Below are 24,371 nucleotides of genomic sequence, written 5' to 3'. Positions count from 1 at the left end.
GACACGTCGCGTGTGGGCTCGCAACTTGCAGAAAGCAGGGAGAGGACGGCCTTTTGGGACTATTCCTTGGATGTGCAGGTGGCGCCAGGAAGGGTAGATGGAGCTTTCTAGAGGTCAATGTCAGCGTAGTTTCTGCTGGAACAATTGAAGGAGAAAAGAAAAAAAAAAATGTGCGTTGTGGTTTCCTGGTAGTCTATTGGCTAAAGTTGGGCGCTTTCACCGCTTAGACGAGTTGATTCCAGATTAGGGTACGACGAGGTCTTGGCCTCACTGTGTGATATTGTTCTTTCCTGTGTTTGCCATCTACCACCGCTGTGGCTCAACTATTCCAAGGCTGCTGGAGAAATGGAGTTAATTTCGATCCTAAAATTTAAGCTATTTATCTAGGATAAACTCCAAATAGTGGAACTGCTAGGTGAAATTTAGTGTGAATTTAAGATTCCGATTTATACAGTCCACCAACGTATAAGCACCAATTACATGCCCCAAAGTGTGTGACACTGTATCTTTTCCCCAGCATTTAAAACCAATGCTAGAAAGTATTAATCCTTTAGACATAATGTTAAGCTATATTTATCATCAAAGGATTTCTTCATAGTTTCCCCTTAAACTATAAATCCGCAAGAGATGGCAAAGCTGGAAGAACTTCCCAGAATTTCAGTAAACTTGAATTCAATAGTCTCTCTGTTCTCTCCTGTTTTGGCATCTATCCTTTTCTTCCAGGTAAGATTCGTCATAATAGAAAAATAATTTAATAAATGTAATAAAAATGTAAGCCTGGACTTTTTGCTCACAGTGTTCTCCCTGGGTCTAAATTTTGTGAATGTGGTGCTGTTCCTTGGATAGTCTCATGGTTTTGCTTGAGACTTTAGGCCCTTGGGACACCTGGTGCACAGAAGGGTCCCAAAACCCATCTTTGGGTGTGCTGGCAGAGCAAATAATAAAGTAATAAAGTAATAAACCAGTAATAAACCAGTAATAAAGGCAAGGGCACCTGAAGACCTAAGGCTGGTTGGAACCAAAGCAGAGTTTTCAAAACCAGAGAGGGCTTGTGTTCATAATTTAATAATTTAATTTTTATTTTGATGAAATTTAAATTTGATTTAAATTTTCATAATTTAATTTTCATTTTGATGGCCACTTTATTTTGAAAAAGACACTAGTGGAGGAAAGTCTCTTTATTGGACCATCAATTTCCCTAAAATCTTTGTCTCAGAAAAATTTAATAATAATTTAATAATAAATTATAATAAAATAATGTTTCACATCTTACATTATTCACATTTGATTTAGTTGGCTTATGCTGTCAATGTGTTGCCCACTGTATAACACTCCTGAAGAGTTACATTCAACTATGTAGTAATACATATTACTATACATACACACACGTATACATGTGTATACGTATACGTGTGTGTGTATATATGTATATAACCATATGTGATTTCAAAAGGTAAATTAAAGATAATGGGAAGGTGTTGGTAACCTCTCAGATAGTGTAGCACTAGGATAACTGAATTTATGGCGTGGTGTCACATACTTCAGATATCTATGCTGTAATATTAAAATGGCATTTCATTGGCCAACTAACTTGTCCATTTCCTGGCCCAGCATGATACATGAAAGGAGTGAAAATGGGAAGAAAATAGACTTTTGAAAGACTTGCCTAATAAACTTCTCCCTTAGCATTACTTGGAGTGACATCAGAAAATTGGAATGAAATAATTGTGTAAAAAAGGCAAATTCTCTGCTCTCTTTCTCCCCCAATCCTTAATAACAAGGAGGAAACCTAGACTCAGGTTAGGTTTTCTCTTCTTATTCTTCACGTACCAGGACAGGTACTGAGCTTGTTTGTTACTATTTGGGGACTTAGTATATTGTACAAAGGGATGTGGCTATTACTGCCCCTTTTCTACCAGAGCATCAAAACTGGCAACCTGGCTGGTGTTAAGGGGAGCTTCTAACCTTGAATCCCCACTCCATGTGACTTCTTTCTGGTTCTCTCTTCTCAGAACTTGCAGTCATCAGATTCATTTGGAGAAGTTTGATAAAGGTTGCTTTATGCTTAGACAGAAGAAAAAGCCCTAAGGCCTTGAACTGAGCCTTATCCTCTGATAGGGTTTACTGGAATTCCCTCCACTGTGGCACAAGCCCTGCCGTAAATTGTGATTATCTATACCTTGTCAGTTTTATCTATGTATATATCTTTTATAGTAGTCCCCACATCCACCAGAGAATCTAGGTTATTGGCAGAATGAGATTTGGCAATTTTTTGGTCCTCTGGCCAGACATTATCAGTTAGTATTCTGATTCCACCATTTTTGAAATTATATACAACAAATTATAAGTACCGTTTATTTTGGAGAGTTCAGGTTAAAGGAAATGAAGGTTATTGTTGAGTATTATTTCTGTGATTTTCTAATTGTAACCATAACATAGGTTTCTTATCAAAAAGTATGGAAGCCAGAAAGCAGTGAAGCAATAATACTTTCTCCAAAACAAACAGGCCAAACTTTGGCAGGAGTTACAAATCTGACATGTAATCGTGGCTTCTATATCAGAAATCGAGTCTTTTACTTTGTGAGAGGCAGTAGCTTTTAGTTTTTTGTCTTCCTTTCGGCTGCCAGAGGAACTGAACATTGTGAATTCACTGGCATAGTCCCAAGAACCTTTACTTGGCAAGCAAGCTATTGATTTTGGTGGGGTTTATCAGTCACTCCTACCAGCAGAGATGTGATAACACTGCAGTCAGAGAAGTTGAGTTTTAAAATTTTGACTTGCCAACCAACAGGACACTATTTATACGGTGAAACTTAGACATCAGAGGCTACAGGCACTCAGGCTAAATTCTGACCCGTTCATTGGTGGCAAATATTAAGGGATTTTTGCCCCATTAGCCCTTTTTTTACTCATGATGGTACTCTGAACAGAAGAATCTCCTCTAACAGTTTAAGACCATTCATTGTAGAAGCATGTAACTCATCAATCTCAAGGACACATTTTCACAACTATACATTGAATTGGCTCAGAGGCTTCACTCATAACTTTAACTTTTTTTCCCCCCTTTACTGAAAGTTTTACCCAAACTCTGTCAGTTGAACTCACACTCTGCAGGAACACATACCAAGAGGTTTAACACATGCACTTTAGTTACAACAGCACCTGCCAGGAGAACATCTTACCGCCTTGACTGAGAGTTCAACGAGTGCAGGGAGGTGTGACCGGCCATCAAGAAGCAGTGGCAAGACTTCTTTCCTTAAAGTACCTGAGTCAGGTAGAGGGGAAGAGAAGAATTAGGAGCACAAAGAGAGCAGGCACACAACAGGAAGCACAACTCTGCAATTGCTTATGGTTTTAAGAGGCTGTCCATTCAGTTTTTTGGGTTTTTGTTTGTTTGTTTGTTTGTTTGTTTTTTCTTTTTTCTGAGATGGAGTTGCCCAGGCTGCAGTGCAGTAGTGTGATCTCAGCTCACTACAACCTCCACTTTCTGGGTTCAAGCGATTCTCCTGCCTCAGCCTCCCAAGTAACTGAGATTACAAGCTCCTGCCACCATGTCTGGCTAAGTTTTCTATTTTTAGTAGAGACGAGGTTTAACCATGTTGGCCAAGCTGGTCTCGAACTCCTGACCTCAGGTGATCCGCCTGCCTCGGCCTCCCAAAGTGCTGGGATTACAGACATGAGCCACCATGCCCAGCCTGTCCATTCAGTTTCAATGAATTTTAAACAACAAAAAATGCCATTTGGGTGGCTGGTTTCAAGTCCTCCTTGTCAATGCTCAGCCTCCAAATATTCACTAACACATAGGACAGTAGGAGGACTGTTACTCTCCTCTCACACCTACTACTTGAGAGAGAACATCTGCTACCAAATCCTGGAGGCCCTTCTCAAGCCTGCTAACCTGGCCCCATGCAGTTCTTTCTGTTTTTTCTCCTAGAAGGCATTGTGACCTTACTGGTCCCATGTTGGGCATCAAATCTGTGAATGGCTCACACTTGGACTTATGCACACAGCATAAGTAATAGGGGATATCTATGCATAAGAAAGATTAGTATGTTGTCAGCTCCCCACATCCATAATTCCAGAGCATGACACCAAACTGGGTTACTAGATGACAACCCAAGTGGTGGGTTGCTCTGTCAAGAAGGGGCCAATTTTATATTGCAGCTAGGCAGTTATAGTCTGTAGTTGTACCACTGAGGGAATTGGAGCAAGATGGAAATTTCCATGGCTTACCAGAAACAGGTGAGAAACTGCCTGCTGGTAGCCTGTTGCAAGACAAGGAGGCCCCCACAAGAGATGAGTAAGAAAGAGTCTTACGATAACGCCTCCGAAGACTACCTATCTTACCATGGCCCAGGAGGGCATTTGGTCAAGGTTTGAGTCATAGTTTGGTTGAGCCTTGCCTATGAGAAGTTTAAGCAAAGCTATTCCCTTGTACCTTGTACCTTGAACCTTGAACCTTGAAGAGAGCTTCATTGGATATAATATCCTTAATTTATACTTTCTTCTTTTTAATGAGTAAATTGCATTTTATTTTATTTTATTTCATTTTTTGAGATGGAGTCTCCCTCTGTCGCCCAGGCTGGAGTGCAGTGGCACGATCTCGGCTCACTGCAAGCTCCGCCTCCCGGGTCCACGCCATTCTCCTGCTTCAGCCTCCCAAGTAGCTGGGACTACAGGTACCCGCTACCACCCCTGGCTAATTTTTTGTATTTTTAGTAGAGATGGAGTTTCACCATGTTAGCCAGGATGTCTTGATCTCCTGACCTCATGATCCCCCCAAGGAGTCTCTCTCCCTCCTTGTGTTCTAGTCTGTGAATGGTTCAGACTTGAACTTAGTGTAGGCTCCTAGTGGGAGGAGCAAGGGTGGTGAAAATCCTCATCATATGGAAAAATGTAACCCAAACCTCTAGAGGTTTCATAATTTTCCTCTTGCCTCTAAAAACATAGTTATGTCTTATGGGGTGTTATGTGCTTTATATCTTAACATTTTCCACTTGCTGCTTCTTTGTTTGAGGGGAGAAATGCCAGCATGTGGCAAATGGAGAATAAGACTGGTGGAAGCTGCAGGGCAAGGCCTTTACTTCCAGTGACACTGTTCCCAACTCCCTCCAGCATGAGCTGAGCCTCCTCAGGCTGTGGTTGTGCAGCAGACAGGGTGTGAGGAAATCCTGCTTTGCCCTGGTTACCCAGGATGGCACTGAATTCTAAAAGGCAAAGGGTATGTGGTGAGGGGCCAGGCTGAAGACCTGGTGTGGTACTTTTGTGAGCAGTGGCACAATTTGAGGCTGGGTTGAAGAGAGGTGCAGGGCCTAGCTCCCCAAAAGACCAGCAGATAAACTGGGGCAGAGAGAGAGATTCCAGTGTAACCAGGAAGGCTGCAGATCATAACAACTATGGCTGCTGATTTGGCATCAAAAATGTGGCATAGTCTAAGCCATAATTGTTGAGAATGGCACCAACATGCTGCAGCTGCAGAGAGTGGGTGACCAACATTTTGAAGTGGCATCGTTGTCTGGGGTAAATATCCAAGGTTCATTGCCTCACACCAAGGGAATTGAGGACGTGGACACACAAGAAGTGGGTTTAGGAGTGGAGGTTTAATAGGCAAAAGAAAGAGAAAGGAAAATAGCTGTCTCTCCTGAGAGAGAGGGTTGCCAGACTGGAACTTCTGGTTTTGTGGTGAAGTGCACAGGGTTTTATAGGCTGGCTTGAGGAGGCAGTGTCTGATTTACACAGGACCCAAAGATTGGTTGGACCAGATGTGACATTTACTTAGTGCTGGAAGAAGCTGGCCACCCCGCCCTAATCTTCTTATTACGCAAATGTGTTTTCTACTTGACCTGTGCCATGTTGTTTGCTCCTTACTGTACACGTGGTTACAAAGGAAAAGGGAAGATGGAGCCACCATGTTGAACATGCCTAGCCCCCAGGTAGCCTTGTCCTATTGGCACAGCTGCCAGTATTCACCCGTGCAAGCTTCCAGCTTGCTTATCTATGTCTGCAGCTTGATTTTAGAGGCTGCTCTTTGTTAGAAAAGAAATTATTTGGGGGCTGCTTCTCATTAAAAGGGAAACCTTACCGAGGACTTCCTTACCCTAGTGCCTAAATAATTTCTTTTTAACTCCTATATCAATTTGTTTGAAGAACAGATAACATTTTGAATGGCCCAGCCTACAGCCCAGAATTTCAAGGGAAGACCTGTCTGCTAGCTTCTCTTGGATGATGTCTTCCATAAAACCGCCTAGGCACTTACATAGCATATTTTTCTGTCCACTGTCTTGCTAGTCTGTTGTACTTCTCTCTGTTGGCCTTGTAGGTATGGGCTATCTCTAGAACTAGAGGGTCATTGAGGTTGGGGACGCTGGGCAGTGAGCAGATGGACAAGAGAAATTTTGACACAGTCAATGCTAGAGACCACTGAGACCATAGGATGTCGAAGCAGATGCTGCCATTGCTATTGATATTGGGGTGATAAATTTTGGTTGTGAAAGCAACCTTTGGGGGCTTGAACAGGTAATCCATAGGAAAGTGGATGGTCAGGAAGAAAACACCTCCTTGGCAAGGACTGTCATTAATTATCACCCAGAGGCCCCGTGGAGCACTGGGCAGGAGGATCCCTCTGCAAGTTGGTTAATTCATTCTGGATTCACTTTAGTGTCATCCTACCCCATTGCTGGGGGCTGGGGCGGCCCAGCCACACTGCACTTTCTATATACATGTTTTTTGAAATTGATGCTTCACTGTTACCTTGCCTTGTATGTTAGTGCCCACCTAATTCAGTTGCTTTTGTAATTTGTTCCACAGTGATGCCTGGAGACCTGAGTATGTTTTATCTTTAAAATCTAATAATTTTACTAGGATATTGTCTTGAAGTTGATCATCCTGGTTTAATTTTTGCTGCCACTTGATGGGCCATTTCAATGTGCTTCATCATGTAAGTAATCTGTCATTTTCATTTTTGTAAATCAAGTCTCCTAGATCGTTTGCCTGAAAGCCTGATTCCTCTTTAGAGAACAGAAAACAAAAAACAAAAACAAGAAACTGTATATCGCATTACAATTTTTATTCAACAAATACAGAGATTCTCAAAATAGTTAAAACAAAGTAGAAAACAACTCTGGTGTTATAGAAGCAGTAGGTTCATATGCCCACTGTGCGGTAATAAACCAATACGCTGAGAGAACAGTTTGCAACAAATAATTTAATGATCACAGGGCAGCCAAGGGGAAAGATACAAGTAGACCTCAAATCCATCTCCTCAAGAACTTCTGCATTAGGGCTTTTAAGGGGATTGTGGAGGGTGAGGGGTTGGAATATTAAGGTTGTTGATTGGTCAGGGGAAGGGGGATGAAATCATTAGGATGTGGAAACTGCATTCTGAGTCAGTTCCTCAGTGGGGTCCTTCAGATCAGCTGACATCAGTAGTTTCACTGGTACACAGGATCTGAAAGAATATCTCTAACGGAAAACTTAACATTTCATAATGTTCAGGTTGTTATCTATAGAACAGTTCAGGAGAACTATAATCTAGGGCTTGCCTGATTCTAGCACGAGCACCAAACAACTGTGAGGAAGCAGGTCCAAGAGCAGGCTGCCCTCAAGAGTAATGCAAATGTGCAGCAAGCTTATTTATTTTTGTTTCTCCACTTCCCTTCTTCCCTGATTAATTTTATAAAGTTTATAGGGACAGTTTCAATGGCTTCAACACAGTATTGCCAAGTAAGGATTTGAACCTGAGAGGTGGAAGTTGAAGTGAGTTGAGACCAAGCCACTGTTGCACTGCTCCAACTCAAAAAAAAAAAAAAAAAAAAAAAAAAGAAAAGGTCAACACCTGTTGACACACATTGCTAGAAATCCCTTTGGGAAAGTGAATGGGCTTACGGAACACGCGGAGGCCATGATAGGTGACAACGTTAACTAATTCTGTTCATGGCGTCCAGGGTACAGGCCTGAGGGTCCACTTGCCACCTCTGCCCAAAGCCACGACTCCGCCACTCCCCTCATCTCCACACGGATTCCTCCCCACATGCCTCCCCTTTCCTTGGGTTGCTGACACCTGACACCACCAAGGTGACTGCTCCTCCCCACAGCTTCTCTCCTTCTGGGACTTCACTTCTTGATCCTTGCTCCATAGTGAGGCATGACCCAGCGGTCAGCCCAAGGTCTAGCATGCGAATCAGGGATGTGATGGTTCTTCGGGATTCCAGGGATCTACCTGGAGAATAGATGAAAGTAACAAAAGTTTTACATACCAATATTCAAAACTGCATCGAACTACCAGAAACACTTGCCACTGTCAAAGATAAACTATGCTAAGTAGTTCCAGGCGTGCACCACCATGCCTGGCAAATTTTTGTATTTTTAGTAGAGACTGGGTTTCATCATGTTGGCCAGGCTGGTCTTGAACTCCTGACTTCAGGTGATCCACCTGCCTTGACCTCCCAAAATGCTGGGATTACAGGAATGGCTTTTGACTCTAATTGCAAGGTCACTAGATCATTAGTTCATTTCCTGAACATCTTATGCTTCAGGCATTGGCCATTACTTGGGTTACCATTGTCATCGGTCAAAAGCCTCTACAACCAAGGCCCTTAAACACGGGATAGCTGTGTAGGGCAGAAGTATAAAGAATATAGAGAAGTGAAGGACAAAACTTGTTGCATTGCCAGGAATTGAACCAGGGTCTCCTATGCAGGAGGTGAAAAGTTTACCACTGGACCACCAATCCAGCTCCTATGTGTGGTCCTGGAGGAACAATTGAAATACAATACTGAAAAAGACAGAAATTGTTCCAAAAGAAGCTTTTTACAATATTGACTAAAAGCTAACAAAGACATCCAGAACCAAGGTTTTCATAGAAGACTTTTACCAGACAAAATTATAAATATTAAAATAGACAGAGTTTGTCTGCTCAAACTCTAATTCCAAAAAAAGCTCTTTCCAACTGCATAACAGACTCCTATATAAAAATGAATCAGAAATTCAAACAGGTTCCTTGTTTTTGATCCTAAATCTTCAATTTAGGACCTCAACCTCAAACTGTTGCTTCAGTGACTCTGAGAAGGGAGCACTAACTGGTAGCATAGGTAAGTAAAATTTTAATCTAGGGAAGAAATAAGAAGCAGAATCAGAATTAGAATTAGAAGAAAGAGGAAATATGTTATACCAGAATATCAGAGGCAAAAAAAGAAGATTAAGAAAGAGGAAATAAAAGGCCAGAATCAAGGTAATGCCAATGGAGTTAGTTCTTTACAGTTGTAAAAGAGTAATGATCAGTCTTGTAATCATTATAATACTATTATTTGTCTGCTTTCTAAAATGTATAAAATATTTGAAGGAATATATGATATAAAAAGATTAATAATGCTTGCAGTCAATGTTTCATTGTTTGGGAGAATTCAGTTTCCTCAGTTAATACACTTTCGTGTAATAGCTGGTTTAAAGACATATTAATGGCTGAAATATTAACATATTGGTCTTTTGACGAAGTTCAAATAGTAGAGATATTTCTTTCCCCAATTTTCCCTAGAAAGATTAAACAGAAGAGAAAAATCTGGAGAGTTTGCCCCACATGTTGGGTCTAGGAGTCATTATGACTTTTTCAAAGACAGGAGTTGTGTGTGACATGGAATCATGCTTCTTCTCTAGTTGAGAAGCCAAGCTAGGTCCAGGTTGAATCATAAACTTGAACCCAACAAGGAAATCACCCTTCACATTGACCTTGCAGAGCTTTGGCTCTATCTGTTCTCTGCCCAACACGCAAGACACATACTAGCTCTTGCCAACAAACCTTCACATATTGTCTATGTCAACCAGAGCTACATTTATTCTCAAATCTCTCTCTAAAATACAAACCTGTACTTTCTACTCTCAACTCCAAAATTTACAAGAGACCTCATATGCATCTCAGAGTCACAGATGCTAAAACTCAACATACCAGTGAGTTCCCTGTCAGCATCATGTACCACCCTCTACCTCAAAACTCAGTGGTCAGCCCCAAGCCAGCATCTCCCAAAGAGTAGTGCACTGTCCTGGGTGTTTCAACAGATCACTAAAACCTGCTTCTACCCCTGCCTAGACACTTACCCTCACTGCTATGCATCCTGCTGCTCAAATCAGATGTTGATATCTTCTTTAAACACTCCCAGTCTCCCAACACAACAATTTATTTCCAAAGAATAACAGTATTTAAATTTATTGGACTCTCTACAGACTCATTCCCACTTTGCTACTACGCTGGTCCATCCATCACCTCCATTAACATAAGCAGATCAAAAACTGGCCTCTCTACAGCCAGTCTTGTCTATTCTGACACATTTGCCACACTGTATCCTGAGTCACCTTTCCACAGTGTAAATCTGGACATAACTGTAGCCTTAAATCATATTTACCAACATAGTAGCCAAGCAACAGCAATCCCCTTTCCTTTGGTCATTAGAGTCCTAGAGACCAAGGGGATGTTAGGAAAAGAATTGCCATGGATCAGCTCTCAGGGGCAGTGGATTCTGGACTTGTGCTGGCTTTGATGTATGTACATTGGAAAAGCTCAAGTACCTGGCAATGCTTGGAGATTAGGAAGTAAGGATGAAAATAAATCACTGCACTAAATAACATGACAATAATCACTTATGCAAAAATTTTAAAGATAAGGAATATTTAAAGATTTATTAGTTTATCATAGCTTTATAGTTGGAGAGTGAAGAAGAAAATACCAAAGCTCTTTGTCTAAACAAAATGGTGCAGAGAGATTAACATATATTGTTACCTATAATAACCAGTCAGCACAAAAAGTATTTAGAAAGGAATGGCTATATTCTCTAAGAGGTATATTCTGATGTCATGTTTTTTTGCCTTAGAGTCTATTAATGTAGCCAGCTTTTTGTTAATGTTTTCAGTCAAGCTCCTTTTCTCGCCTTCCATTTCCAACGTTTCTCTCACTTTCTAGTTTAGATACAACTCCTAAATACAGCACATAGTTAATTTTAAAATCCAGTCTAGCAATATTTTAGGATTTTTTTTTACTGGATAATTTGGTCCACTTACATTTAATGTAATTGTTGACATATATTAATTTTAAATCTACCATCTTTATTTTTTCTCTATCTATTCTCCTTATTCTGTTTCTATTTCTTTTCTTGTCTGTTTTGGATTGGTTATTTTTAACTATTATAATAGTATATCTTTTTACTTTTTTACATACTTTGCTTTACTTTTTTCCTTATATATTTTTAATTGTATTTAAGTTGCTTCTATTCTTTTGCAGTTACTTTAAAAATTACAGTCTTAATCCTTAATTTTTTTTTTTTTTTTGTTTTTTTTTTTGTTTTTTTTTTTGGAGACAGAGTTTTACTCTGTCTCCAGGCTGGAGTGCAGTACCTCCATCTTGGCTCACGGCAACCTCTGCTTCTTCGGTTCAAGCGATTCTCCTGCCTCAGCCTACAGAGTAGCTGGGACTACAGGCATAGCTAATTTTTGTATTTTTTTAGTAGAGATGGGGTTTCACTGTGTTGGCCAGGATGGTCTCCATCTCTTGACCTCATGATCCACCCAGCTTGGCCTCCCAAAGTGCTGGGATTACAGGTGTGAGCCACCATGTCTAGCTAATCCTTAATTTATTAAGCATAGTAATAGTTGATACCCTTATCCTCATCCTGGACAATATATGGATGTTGGAATACTTTTATTCCATTTAATCTCACTCTATATGTATGCTGTTCTCATTTATTAGGTCTAAGTATTAATATTTTTAAACCCCAGAAGACTAGACATATTTTATGTAGTTAATGTTAATTTAGATTTGCAACATATGTGCTACTATCTTGCTCTTTATTTCTGCCATGTCTCTGAATTTCCATATGTAATCATGGTCCTTCTACCTGAGAAACATCATTTAGAATTTCCTTTTGTGTTGGTCTGCTTGTGAAAAACTGTTTCAGCTATTTTTCTTTGAACATGTCTTTGTTTTGCTTTAATTATTGGAGATTATTTTTACTAAGTATGTAATTCAGGAGGCAGTTATTTTCTTTCAGCATATTGAAGATATTTGCATTTGATTATTGCTTTTCAGAAGGCAGCCAATTGTCTAGCTGCTGCTTATTTGAACGTAATCTTCCTTTCTTTCCTGTTTTTTGTCTTTACTATTTTTGTCTTTTTTTTTTTTTATTGTCTGCAGTTTTACCATTCTGTCTTTAGGTATGGAGTTCCCTTTATTTATCTTGTTTGATTGTTAGGCCTTCTAGAATCTGTTGACTTTTGAGTTTCATTTTGTCTGGAAAACTCTCAAATATTATCTATTCAGTTATTGCCTCTATTTTCTCTCTCTTCTACTTTTGAGCCCCTAACTAAAAATAAAATACTTTCTCATTCTATTTGTTATATTTTTGTGTTTGTGTATTAAATATTATTTTTTCTCCTTGTTATATATTCTGAATTTTTTTCTTCTTCCCCATCTCCCACTTTACTAGTTCTCTTTTCACCTGTGACTGCTCTCCTGTTAAACTCTTCCATTGAGCTCTTAATTTTTTTTTTCTGAATTTCATTTGCCTCTCTCTAAATCTATTCTGTCATTTTTTTTGTTGTTTCCAATTGGTGTGTAAATTGTTAACAAAACCCTTTTCTACTTCTGCATGATAATTTGACCTTTAATTAACTTTCTAGCTCTGACCACCTAGAGCCTTCTAATGACAAAATGTCAACTATTTTACTAAGCAAACGCTGCATATCATAAAAAAGAAAGACTCCTAAATGATGGACTACGCTTGGACTGGGAAAACTAAGTATCTGGAAGAAGCCAGGCTTCGAGCTTCTCTGAATGCAGTGACTCCTATAACTTGCATACACCTGGCATGAGCATTGGAAACTGCTCCATTAAATTCTTACAAGAGATAATGGCTCCAGGATGGTGCCACATGCACCTTGGCTGTCCCCAAGTAGAGAGTGAGGGGTGGAGAGCCAAGAGACTATCTCCTAGTTACTGTGTGGACTGGTGCTGCAGGGACTGCTCCTATAGAAATATCATGCCTGATGCAGTCCTGCTAGCAAGCTATAGTTCTTATCCTATGTCTTTCTGATTAGACTGGTGCCAAGTATGGCCTCTGAGATTCTTGTGAGCCTGAATGTTAAGTTGAAGCTAAGAAAACATCCGAGTGGGCAGAATTCTTCCAAATTTTTGTTTCATGAATAATGCAGGCATCATTGTTTTGCAGTCTTTCTAATATATCTAATATTTGGGGGCTTGATTTCAACTGCCTGATGTGTCTGCTGGTTTTCACACCTGGTTTAGTTTCTTTGTGTTCATTATTATTTTTGAGTATGTGCCATATCTTGTGTTTGGAAAAATACTTTTGGAATAATTTGAGATCTATGACGAAAGCTTTCTTGCCCAGCACCTGGGGGCACTTCCAGCCCAGAACCACCTTTAACCAAGTAAAAGATGTGAAAGATGCTCTGAACTTAAACTGCGTAACATAAGGGATGTTTCTTTTATAGCTCATTTTCATCCCAAGATTATAGAAATTTAAGGTCCTACCTTACTGTAGGATTATTCTCCTGGTAAAATCCCCAACTTGGGAAGACTCTGGTCTGTCCCATTAGTCACAGAAGGCTGTCAAAACCTAATATGCAGGTCAAGAAATGCCCTTAGCTAAAAAATGATTTATCTGCTTGCTTATGGCTCTGGGTTCCAGTTTTTCCTTTACTTCAGGCCTCGTAATTCTTCAGTGTTAATCATCATCTTGATGCTTTTAAGAATATTTGTTTTCTATATTTTATCTAAATAGCTTAGTTACTGTTACCAGAAATGTATCATCAACTTTTTTTTTTTTTTTTTTTTTTTTGAGATGGAGTCTAGCTCTGTTGCCCAGGCTGGAGTGCAGTGGCACAATCTCGGCTCACTGCAAGCTCCGCCTCCCGGGTTCACGCCATTCTCCTGCCTCAGCCTCCCGAGTAGCTGGGACTACAGGCACCCGCCACCACGCCCGGGTAATTTTTTCGTATTTTTAGTAGAGGCGGGGTTTCACCATGTTAGCCAGGATGATCTTGATCTCCTGACCTCATGATCCGCCCGCCTCGGCCTCCCAAAGTGCTGGGACTATAGGCATGAGCCACCGCACCTGGCCGATCAACTTTTAAAATATACTAAATGCTTAAAAAAATATAAAGTCATATTTTACTGCTATGGCTCTGACTGAAACTAAGTTGATGAGGCCATGAGCTGGAGCACAAATCAGTCCCCCCACTGTGAAACTGTCAGGTCACTACAAATACATATTTTATTAGCAATGCAGAATTTTTCTTTTCCGTCTTAAGTCATCCAGTGACCAGTTGGTTCTAGGCCACAAGATCAAAAACTCCAGTCTCAAAATCTAACAGCCCCCAGCTGGTAATCTCATGCATGCTCAGATTTTACTTTGTAAAGAATCAAGCCGCATCATATAAAATTAAACATTTATTATTTTTCTTCATAGTGTAATAGAGAAATGCATTTGTGTATATTGGCCAGAAAGTGGGCTAAAATTTTCACAAATGGAAATCAAGAATGTTACCATAAAACTGTCAATGCCAACTTTAACTATCTGAATCAGATGGCATAGCCTACTTTCCTCCACAACTGACAGCACACTCTTTGGTATCTGGTAGTTTTCAGTGTCCTTGAAATGTTTAACTACCCATGAAAGAACAGGTCATATGGAATTAATAAACAAAGGGCTTCAGTTTCCATCAAGAACCTTCAAGTGAAAGGAAATGGATTTAAATAAAAGAATCTGAGTGAGCACAGGAAAGTGACTCTGCTGCCAAAGTGACTCAAACTCAAAAGGACAGGATGAGACTTACTCAGGACTTTAAGGAAGTGTAGAGAAATTCTCCACCACTTTTTATCCGAGAGATGCCTTCGTGGTTGTGACTCTACAGTGTAATGATTTGGGGATCCTTTCCAACTGGAATGACATCTTAGACTGAGGGGACCCAAGAAGCCTGATTTCTATCACCCCTGACCGTCACAAAGCCCATGCAACAGGTCCATGCATTATCTAATGTTGACTCTGGGAATGGTCATTGTCATTGTTTCCTATTTGAATGGTTGTCACATTTCCTGCTTCAAATGATATCCAGAAATGATGGCTTGGGACCACATTCTCAATTTTTAGGTGGCAAGTAAACTCCAGAGACATCTGGCCGGCCGCGGTGGCTCAAGCCTTTAATCCCAGCACTTTGGGAGGCCGAGGCGGGTGGATCACGAGGTCAGGACATCGAGACCATCCTGGCTAGCATGGTGAAACCCCGTCTCTACTAAAAATACAAAAGACTAGCCAGGCGAGGTGGCGGGCGCCTGTAGTCCCAGCTACTCGGAGGCTGAGGCAGAAGAATGGCGTGAACCCGGGAGGCGGAGCTTGCAGTGAGCTGAAATCGCGCCACTGCACTCCAGCCTGGGCGACACAGCGAGACTCCGTCTCAAAAAAAAAAAAAAAAAAAAACTCCAGAGACATCACACAAAATAAAATACTTGAACATTGAAAAGAAACAGTCAAGTCTATGACTTACAAGCTTGTAAAGATCCCTCAGATTAGTTATGTACATGGATTGAGAATCAGAAAAGGAAGGATGCTCTCTCAGGAGATAGAAAACCAGATAAAAGGAGCAACTGAAATTATCTGACCCACCCCTTCATCGCCTATGTAGAAGGGAAATTCTTACTTTATCTAACCAGTAGATAACAGACAGCCGCTTTCATTTCGGAGCTACCAGAAAGTAAAATAAACTGTGGTTTAGTTCAGTTCCCTCTTCCCTGTTCTTGAAATTTTGAAAACATTTTACTCTTTTTTCTTTTAGTGTTTCAGTGTGGATAATATAATTTGATCTATTTTCAAGTTCATTTTTTAGGCCGAAATTTGTCAAATATTGGCAATTTCATATGATTCAACTTAATATATTAACCTAATGTGCAAAATTCAAATTTGTTTCTATACTACTAAGTAATATCCCCCTGAAATGCTTTGCCAGGTTACTCCTATTGACAATGTATGAAAATATCCATTTTATTTCATCCTTTACAAGGTGCTATTATCAATAATTTATACTTTTCCCAATTTGGGAAGTGAAAAAGATGTTTAATTGTCTTGACTTGCATCTCCCTTATCACTGGTTAGTTTAAATTTCTATTCTCTGTTCATTTTTCTGTTTATTTTCTTTTGTAGTACCTATTACTTCTTGATATCTTTATTTAAGCTTTATATATTTACTTTTTACCTGTTAATTGTTGTAATCACCCACTAAAGAGTTAATACTGTCTGGGCACAGTAGCTCACACCTATAATCCCAGCACTTTGGAAGGCCCCGGTGAATGGATCACTTGAGGCCAGGAGTTTGAGACCAGCCTGGCCAACATGGTGAAACCCCATCCCTACTAGAAATAAAAAAATCAGCTGGGCATGGTAATGCACACCTGTGATCCCAGCTACGGAGGAGACTGAGACACAATAATCGCTTGAACCCGGGAGGCAGAGGTTGCAATAAGCCAAGATCGCACCACTGCACTCCAACCTGGGCAAGGAAAAAGAAAAAGAGTCAGTTCCATCAGAGCACGGATTAAGTCTCATTCACCACTGTATCTCTAGTGCCTAGAATATTTTATGTACTCAATATATAATAGTTAAATGAATGAATGAAAGTTAGACTGTAGGGGTGTCCATGAAAGTAGATATTAGCTAAGGTCCCAGAGATTGACTCCTCTTTTCCTGGTTCTCACACTTCAAGCTCTGTTAAGCCTGGAGAAGGGTGTTTCGTCTTTAAAAAGATACAGCTCCAGATTACCCCTTTGGACTAGTTCCTGTTGTTAGGTCTCAGACTTCCTCTATTCATGAATGGTGGACAGATATGATTTCCTGTGAAGTTTCTTTACATTATGGCCATAATGAGTGTCGATTTTTAGTTTCTGATAACCTCACGTAATGACTGTTCAAGTAATGACTTTTTGCCATAAGGGCTATTAAAAAGTTATGTCACTTTTTGGACAACTCCTTTTTTTATTGTAATGATTTGTCACCCCAAAATAAATAAACATGCTATAAGAAATTATATTTTGATGTCATAGTTTCAAGCAGACATTATATAGAAGGATGTGTATGAATGAGTGTGTAGGGAAGTGGCCAAAGATGGGCCCACCCTCTGTAATCTGCTTTTTGATGCTAAGGTGAGGACTCTGCAAACCACATCTTTTTTGGCTTGCTGGATTTGTTGGTTTCTGTCAATAAGGGGTGTTAAAAGGAGACTGAAAGGCTGGAGGAGGGATATAGGTCTTGCTGCTTCCTATTTTGTTTCTTGTTTCTATTAGCATCATCTCAGCCATAATTTTTTACTCTGAAAGTGGTTGTTGTTTCCAGTTTCATTTCTTTTCTTTTCTTACAGTCTCAGAGCCAGTCTCGTGGCCCCCTCTCAAAGGCATGAGCATCAATCACCCAGTGGATACCTCTTATTCAGAGGTCTGAGTCCCCACTACACTAGGTACTTCCTCTGAGTTCTGGGGGCACCAGCAACCTCCTTCTCAGAAGCCAGTCTCCCAGTTAAGTGTGACCCTTCATCCAACTTACTGAGTTCTAACATCCCAACACTTTTACCTTTGTTTCTACAACCCTAGGGTTGATCACTGCTTTGCTTTCTACACTTACTATCTCTGTGTCACATCAGTTCCCCATTTTGGCTTCTTAGACCTCCAATACCTGTTTCATTCCTTGTATTAAATTCTCTCTGGTATACTGTTAATTTTCTTTTCTTTTATTTATTTATTTTTATTTTTTTGAGACAGGGTCTTGTTCTGTCACCCAGACTGGAGTGCAGTGGTGCAATCATAGCTCACTGAAGCCTTAAACTCCTGGGCTCAAGTAAGTGTGCCACCATGCCCAGCTAATTTTTATTTTTTTTAGACACAGTGTTTCACTGTTTTTCCCAGGCTAATCTTAAATTACTAGATTCAAGTGATCCTCCCATTTTGGCATCTCAAAGTGTTGAGATTACAGGCATGAGCCACCATGCCCAGCCCATTTTCCTTTTAGACCCTGAATGACACACAGTACTACTCACCAATTTACCTGACATGACCATATGTAGTCAGAGAATATTGTGTGAAACAACTTTGAATTGCATGACTGTATTAGTCTGTTCTCACACTGCTAATAAAGACATATCTGAGACTAAGTAATTTATAAAGAAAAGAGACTTAATTAACTCACAGTTCAGCATGGCTGGGGAGCCCTCAGGAAACTTACAATCATGACAGAAGGAGATGCAAACACATCCCTCTTCACATGGCAGCAGCAAGGAGAAGTACAGAGTGAAAGCGGGGAAAAGCCCCTTATAAAACCATCAGATCTCATGAGAACTCACTATCACGAGAACAGCATGGGGGAACCACCCCCAAGATTCAATTACCTCCCACTGGGTCCCTCCCATTATGTGGGGTTTATGGGAACTACAATTCAAAGCATGATTTGGGTGGGGATAGAGCAAGACCATATCATTCTGCCCCAGCTCCTCCCAAATCTCATGTCCTCACATTTCAAAACACAGTCATACCTTCCCAACAGTCCCCCCAAATTTTAACTCATTCCATCATTAACTCAAAAGTCCAAGTCCAAAACCTCATCCAAAGGCGAGTCCCTTCTGTCTATGAGCTTGTAAAATCCCAAGTTAGTTACTTCCTAGATACAATGAAGGTACAGGCATTGGGTAAATAAAGCCATTGTAAATGGGAGAAATTGGCAAAAACAAAGGAGTTACAGGCCCCAGGCAAGTACGAAACGCAATAGGGCAGTAATTAAATATTTAAGCTCCAAAATAATATCTCTTGACTCCATGTCTCAAATCCAGATCACACTGATGCAAGAGGTGGGCTCCCATGATGTTGGGCAGCTCCGCCCCTGTGACTTTGCAAGGTACAGCCCCCTTCCTGGTAGCTTTCACAGCTGGCAATGAGTGTCTGAGTCTTTTCCAGGTGCATGGTGCAAGCTGTCAGTGGTTCTACTATCTTGGGGTCTAGAGGATGGTGGCCCTCTTCTATAGTTTTACTAGGAAGTATCCCAGTGGGGACTCTGTGTGGGGGCTCCAACCTCACATATCCCTTCTGCACTGCCCTAGCAGAGGTTCTTCATGAGGGCTCTGTCCTTGCAGCACACCTCTGCCTGGACATCCAGGCATTTCCGCACATCCTCTGAAATCTAGGTGGAGGTTCCCAAACCTCAGTTCTTGTCCTCTGCACACATGCAGGACCAACACCATGTGAAAGCTGCCAAGGCTTGGGGCTTGCACCTTCTGAAGTCATGACTCAAGCTGTACCTTGGTCCCTTGTAGCCATGGTTGGAGTGGCTGGGACACAGGGCACCAAGTTCCTAGGCTGCACACAGCAGGGAAGTCTCTGACATGCCTTGAAGACCTTTTTCCCATTGTCTTGGCGATTAACATTTGGCTCCTCATTACTTATGCAAATTTCTGCAGCCAGCTTGAATGTCTCCCCAGAAAATGGGTTTTTCTTTTCTACCACATAGGCTGCAAATTTTCCAAACTTTTATGCTCTGTCACCTCTTGAATGCTTTGCTGCTTAGAAATTTCTTCTACCAGATACCCTAAATCATCTCTCTCAAGTTCAGAATTCCACAGATCTCTAGAGCAGGGGTAAAATGCTGCCAGTCTCTTTGCTAAAGCATAACAAGAGACCTTTCCTCCAGTTTCCAACTAATTACCATTTCCATCTGAGACCACCTCAGCCTGGACTTTATTGTCCATATCACTATCAGCATTTTGGTCAAAGCCATTCAACAAGTCTCTAGGAAGTTCCAAACGTTCCCACATCCTCCTGTCTTTCTGAGCCCCTCCAAACTCTTTCAACCTCTGCCTGTTACCCAGTTCCAAAGTTGCTTCTACATTTTCAGATATGTTTACAGCAGTGCCCCACTACCCAGTGCCAATTTACTGTATTAGTCCATTCTCACACTGCTAATAAAGACATACCTGAGACTGGGTAATTTATAAAGGAAAAAGGTTTAATTGACTCACAGTTCTGCATAGGTGGGGATGCCCCAGGAAACTTACAGTCATGGTGGAATGGGAAGCAAACACATCCTTCTTCACATGGCAACAGCAAGAAGAAGTACAGAGCGAAGTAGGGGGAAAGTCCCTTATAATACCATCAGATCTTGTGAGAACTCACTGTCATGAGAACAGTATGAAGGTAACTGGCCCCATGATTCAACTGCCTCCCACTGGGTCCCTCCCCATGACACGTGGGGATTATGGAAGCTATAATTCAAGATGAGATTTGGGTGAGGACACAGCCAAAACAAATCAATGACATATTAAGATGAACCCAAAACACTGTTTTTCATATACATGCCAAGCAAAGTGAATGAGAGGGTTGCATCTTCTATGACTGTTCAATCTGCTGTACATGTTCACCATTTCAATGTTCTATAAAGCCTTTTGGTGTTTAACTTTTATTTGGTCAAAGCCTTAAGGTAAAGGAAATTATTAATCACATAAAATTTGATACTGAATGCTGGTCTGGCACTGAATCTTCACTGACTCTGAAAGAATAATCCCTTCCCAGTCCTCTTCCATTGACCATCACTTACAACCAAGTCTTCTCTTCCTCCTTTGATGAATACAGTAAAAATTCATATGTGAAAACTGTATTTATTTTTATTTATCATTTACATAAATTTAGTTTGTTTAATCTATATGTTTTCTATCTATTGGATATCTTGGGTTAATTTTTCTCTTTAGAATAACAAAAACTTTTTCTTCACTTCACATATTTTCACTTAGTTGTAAGATTTTCAAGCATAAATTAAAGTCATTAAGTAAATGTTTGTGTACAAGACACACGGATCCAGAAACTGCCAGGAAAGGCTCTAGTAACTTCCATACTTCTAATTTTGCATATAAGCTGTCTTCAGGATACACAAAGACTGACGGAAGAGAAGATGCTAATCAGTTATGTGTTTATGTATTCATTATCAAGCATGTATTATCTGAATGTCTTTGTAAGGCAATATACAAATAGAATAGGAACGTGATATATTTACTTCTCCAATTGTGATGTAAACATCCTCTAAAAATGCTTACACCACAATTGGGGAAGTAAATATGTCATGTATATAATGAATAGACTATAAAAAAGAACACATGGGCCAGGTTCGATGGCTCATACCCGTAATCCAGAACTTTGAGAGGCCAAGGCAGACGGATCACTTGAGGTCAGGAGTTTGAGACTAGCCTGGTCAATGTGATGAAACCCCATCTCTATTAAAAATATGAAAATTAGCCCAGTGTGGTGGCACAGGCCTGTAATCACAGCTTGTTGGGAGGCTGAGGCAGAGGATCCCCTGAACCTGGGAGGCGGAGGTTGCCGCGAACTGAGATCACACCACTGCACTCCAGCCTGGGTGACAGAGTGAGACTCTATCTCAAAAAAAAAAAAAAAAAAAAAAAGAAAGAAAGAAATGAAAAAGCAGGAACACGTGATAAAGTAGTCTGAGTCCTGTACAAATAGGAACAGTAACATAGACAAGGAGTAATTAGAGTAGGCTGAAAACAAATCAAAAGGTCTTCCTGAACAAGATCCTGAAGTAATTTATGAAACTGAGTTGACTAAGGGAATAAGGAAACACATGAGTAAATACAGCAACATTACCTAAATTCCCTTTCCATCATCTCTCTGTCATCTTCTCCCACTTTTCCTAACCAACCCACAGAGATTTAAAATCATCATTGAATTTTTATCTACATCTGATGGAGGATGGACAGGAAGAGAATTACTGATTACTCTTTCAGTTAGGATTCATCCTAGCAGCAATTATTTGTAACTTAACAGAAATAAGTCCATTTGACTAAAGAGATGGCCTGGAAATCACTAAAATGAGAAAGGAGATGTTTTAGACAGTATGACTTATATATGTGAATGAAAGAGAAATCACCCTTAAACTCCCTGGTTTGGGGAAGTGAAGGTCCCACAAATCTGACACACAGGAAATTGCCTTTCCGTATGTGAGTTTTCTGAACTGAACCAACTGCCATCGATCTGCACTAGTAAGACAGTATTCCTAATCAAAGCAGGGAAAACAATGATATGATCCCAGGAAGTCCTTGCACTCCCAGACTTCTAGCCTCATCTGTTTAATTTGTCATTGTAGGGACCAAGAAAAAGCTTTCCCTTCTACCCTCTGAAAGTTTTTTGAAAATGGACTATAGACAAATTAATAGGAGAAAAAGCCATACAAAATGTATTTAACATGTATAGCTCAGGGGAATTAAAGGAGGATGATTACCCAACAACCCAACAAGGTCTAAATGGTTATATACCCTTCCTTACAGAGAAAGGGGAGATGAAAGGTGTAGCAGTAAATAGTTTTCAGGGGGAATGAATGAACCCAAAGAATAGTGGTCTGGGACAAAGTTCCTCTGAGCTCTGGGGTCAGTGGCCAGAAGGTGAAGGACAGAACTTTACTGTGAACAAAGGTTGTTTTATTATGCAGATAAATCCTCTCGGATACTCTCTCTGAGCTGCACTCAGAGTAATACATGAAAAGTCTGTCAGGGCAAGGTAAGGATTCCTAGTTTCTTCTTTTGTAGTTAATCTTTTGTGGTTATTTGATGAGATTCCCAGGGAGAGAGTTTTAAGACAATTGCATTTTTATTTTATTTTATTTTATTTCATTTCATTTCATTTTTATTTTATTTTATTTTATTTTTTGAGATGGAGTCTTGCTCTGTCACCCAGGCTGGAGTGCAGTGGCATAATCTCAGCTCACTGCAACCTCCACCTCCCATGTTTAAGCAATTCTCCTGCCTCAGCCTCCTGAGTAGCTGGGAGTACAGACGCATGCCACCACAATCAGCTAATTTTTTGTATTTCTAATAGAGATGTGATTTCACCATGTTGGCCAGCCTGGTCTCGAACTCCTGGTCTCAAGTAATCCTCCTGCCTCAGCCTCCCAAAGTGCTAGGATTACAGGCATTAGCCACCGTGCCCAGCAATTCTTTTGGAAAGAATCTTAGTCAGGTAAGGAAGTTCCACAGAGAGTCCCTGCTGGTGCTTCAGGAAAGTAAGAGGATGGGGTGAGGTGTGGGTAAGGGTGGGGAGAGGTCAGAGAGAGATACTTTGAGGCTGCTTCTTTAGTTCAGCATGTCAAAGTGCCATATTTTGGGATATTGTTTTCTGAGCCCCAGCAGCATCAAAGGTGAAACTGCAGAGACAGCACTGAAGACTGCCATGTAGGAAACAGGATGTCTCTAAAGTGAAAGAGCCAAGACTTGGATCTAGGAGTAGTAGAATGGGAAAGAATCTAGTTGTAACTTAGAAAGCACCTCAATCCTTCCTGGGGTAGCATTTGCCATCGTTTACTTAGGCTGCTGCTAAGGGATTCGATTCAAGCCTCTGTGACTCAGCAGTGGGCACAAACATCGCTATCCCCCTTTTTTCTAGGATAATGTTCAAAAGAAAACCTTGACACAAACTGTGCATTAACCCTATATTACAACATCTTCATAGAGTCAGGTGAGAAGAAGGAAGGCCAGAGGATCCAGTCTGGAATGCTAACAGTATCTTGAACAGGGTCTTGATTGAGTTCTACCCTAGTATTGTAAATTATAGTTGTAAGGAGAATGGTCTCCCCTTGTCCCTTTTGACTACAAGAAGCCTGTACCCGCCCTCTGAAAAGTCAGAAGATGTACAACATCTGCTACTCCTACCAAATGCTAAGCCACTGTGAGGATATAATGCTTTATTTTTATTTATTTATTTATTTACTTACTTATTTATTTAGAGACAGAGTCTTACTCTGTCACCCAGGCTGGAATGCAGTGGTGCAATCATGGCTCACTATAGCCTCAAACTCCTGGGCGCAAGTGGTCCTCCTGCCTCAGCCTCCCAAGTAGCTGGGATCATAGGCATGAGCCACCAGGCCCAGCAATGCTTTAATTTCTTTTCGTGCATATGTGAGACAGAGTCTCGCTCTGTTGCCCAGGCTAGAGTGCGGTGGCACAATCTCAGCTCACTGCAACCGCTGCCTCCCGGGTTCAAGCAATTCTCCTGCCTCAGCCTACCGAGTAGCTAGGACTACAGGCACACACCACCACGCCTGGCTAAGTTTTGTATTTTTTTTTAGTAGAGACGGGGTTTCTCCATATTGGCTGGTCTTGAACTTCTGACCTCCAGATCCACCCGCCTCAGCCTCCCAAAGTGCTGGGATTACAGGCGTGAACCACTGCGCCCAGTCAACAGTGCTTTATTTCTTGACTCTCTTTCTACATCCCTACTGCACAGGACTACTTTTCTGCAAAGAGGACCTGATTTTGACTGAATTTTAGCCTCTTCCTCTTTC

General features: G+C 40.7%; 1 protein-coding gene and 1 pseudogene across 1 annotated transcript in view; one reads left to right on the top strand and one right to left on the bottom strand.

Moving 5' to 3' along the window:
- Positions 1–24,371, top strand: part of FCGR1A (Fc gamma receptor Ia) — a 50,039-nt gene that overhangs the window by 6,237 nt on the left and 19,431 nt on the right.
- LOC102146842 (ubiquitin-conjugating enzyme E2 D4 pseudogene) lies at positions 6,253–6,664 on the bottom strand (annotated as a pseudogene).

Source organism: Macaca fascicularis, chromosome 1 (assembly GCF_037993035.2).
Source record: "Macaca fascicularis isolate 582-1 chromosome 1, T2T-MFA8v1.1".
Classification (NCBI taxonomy): domain Eukaryota; kingdom Metazoa; phylum Chordata; class Mammalia; order Primates; family Cercopithecidae; genus Macaca; species Macaca fascicularis.
The sequence above is the reverse complement of the archived record's forward strand: the minus strand, read 5'-3'. Positions and strand labels throughout refer to the sequence as shown.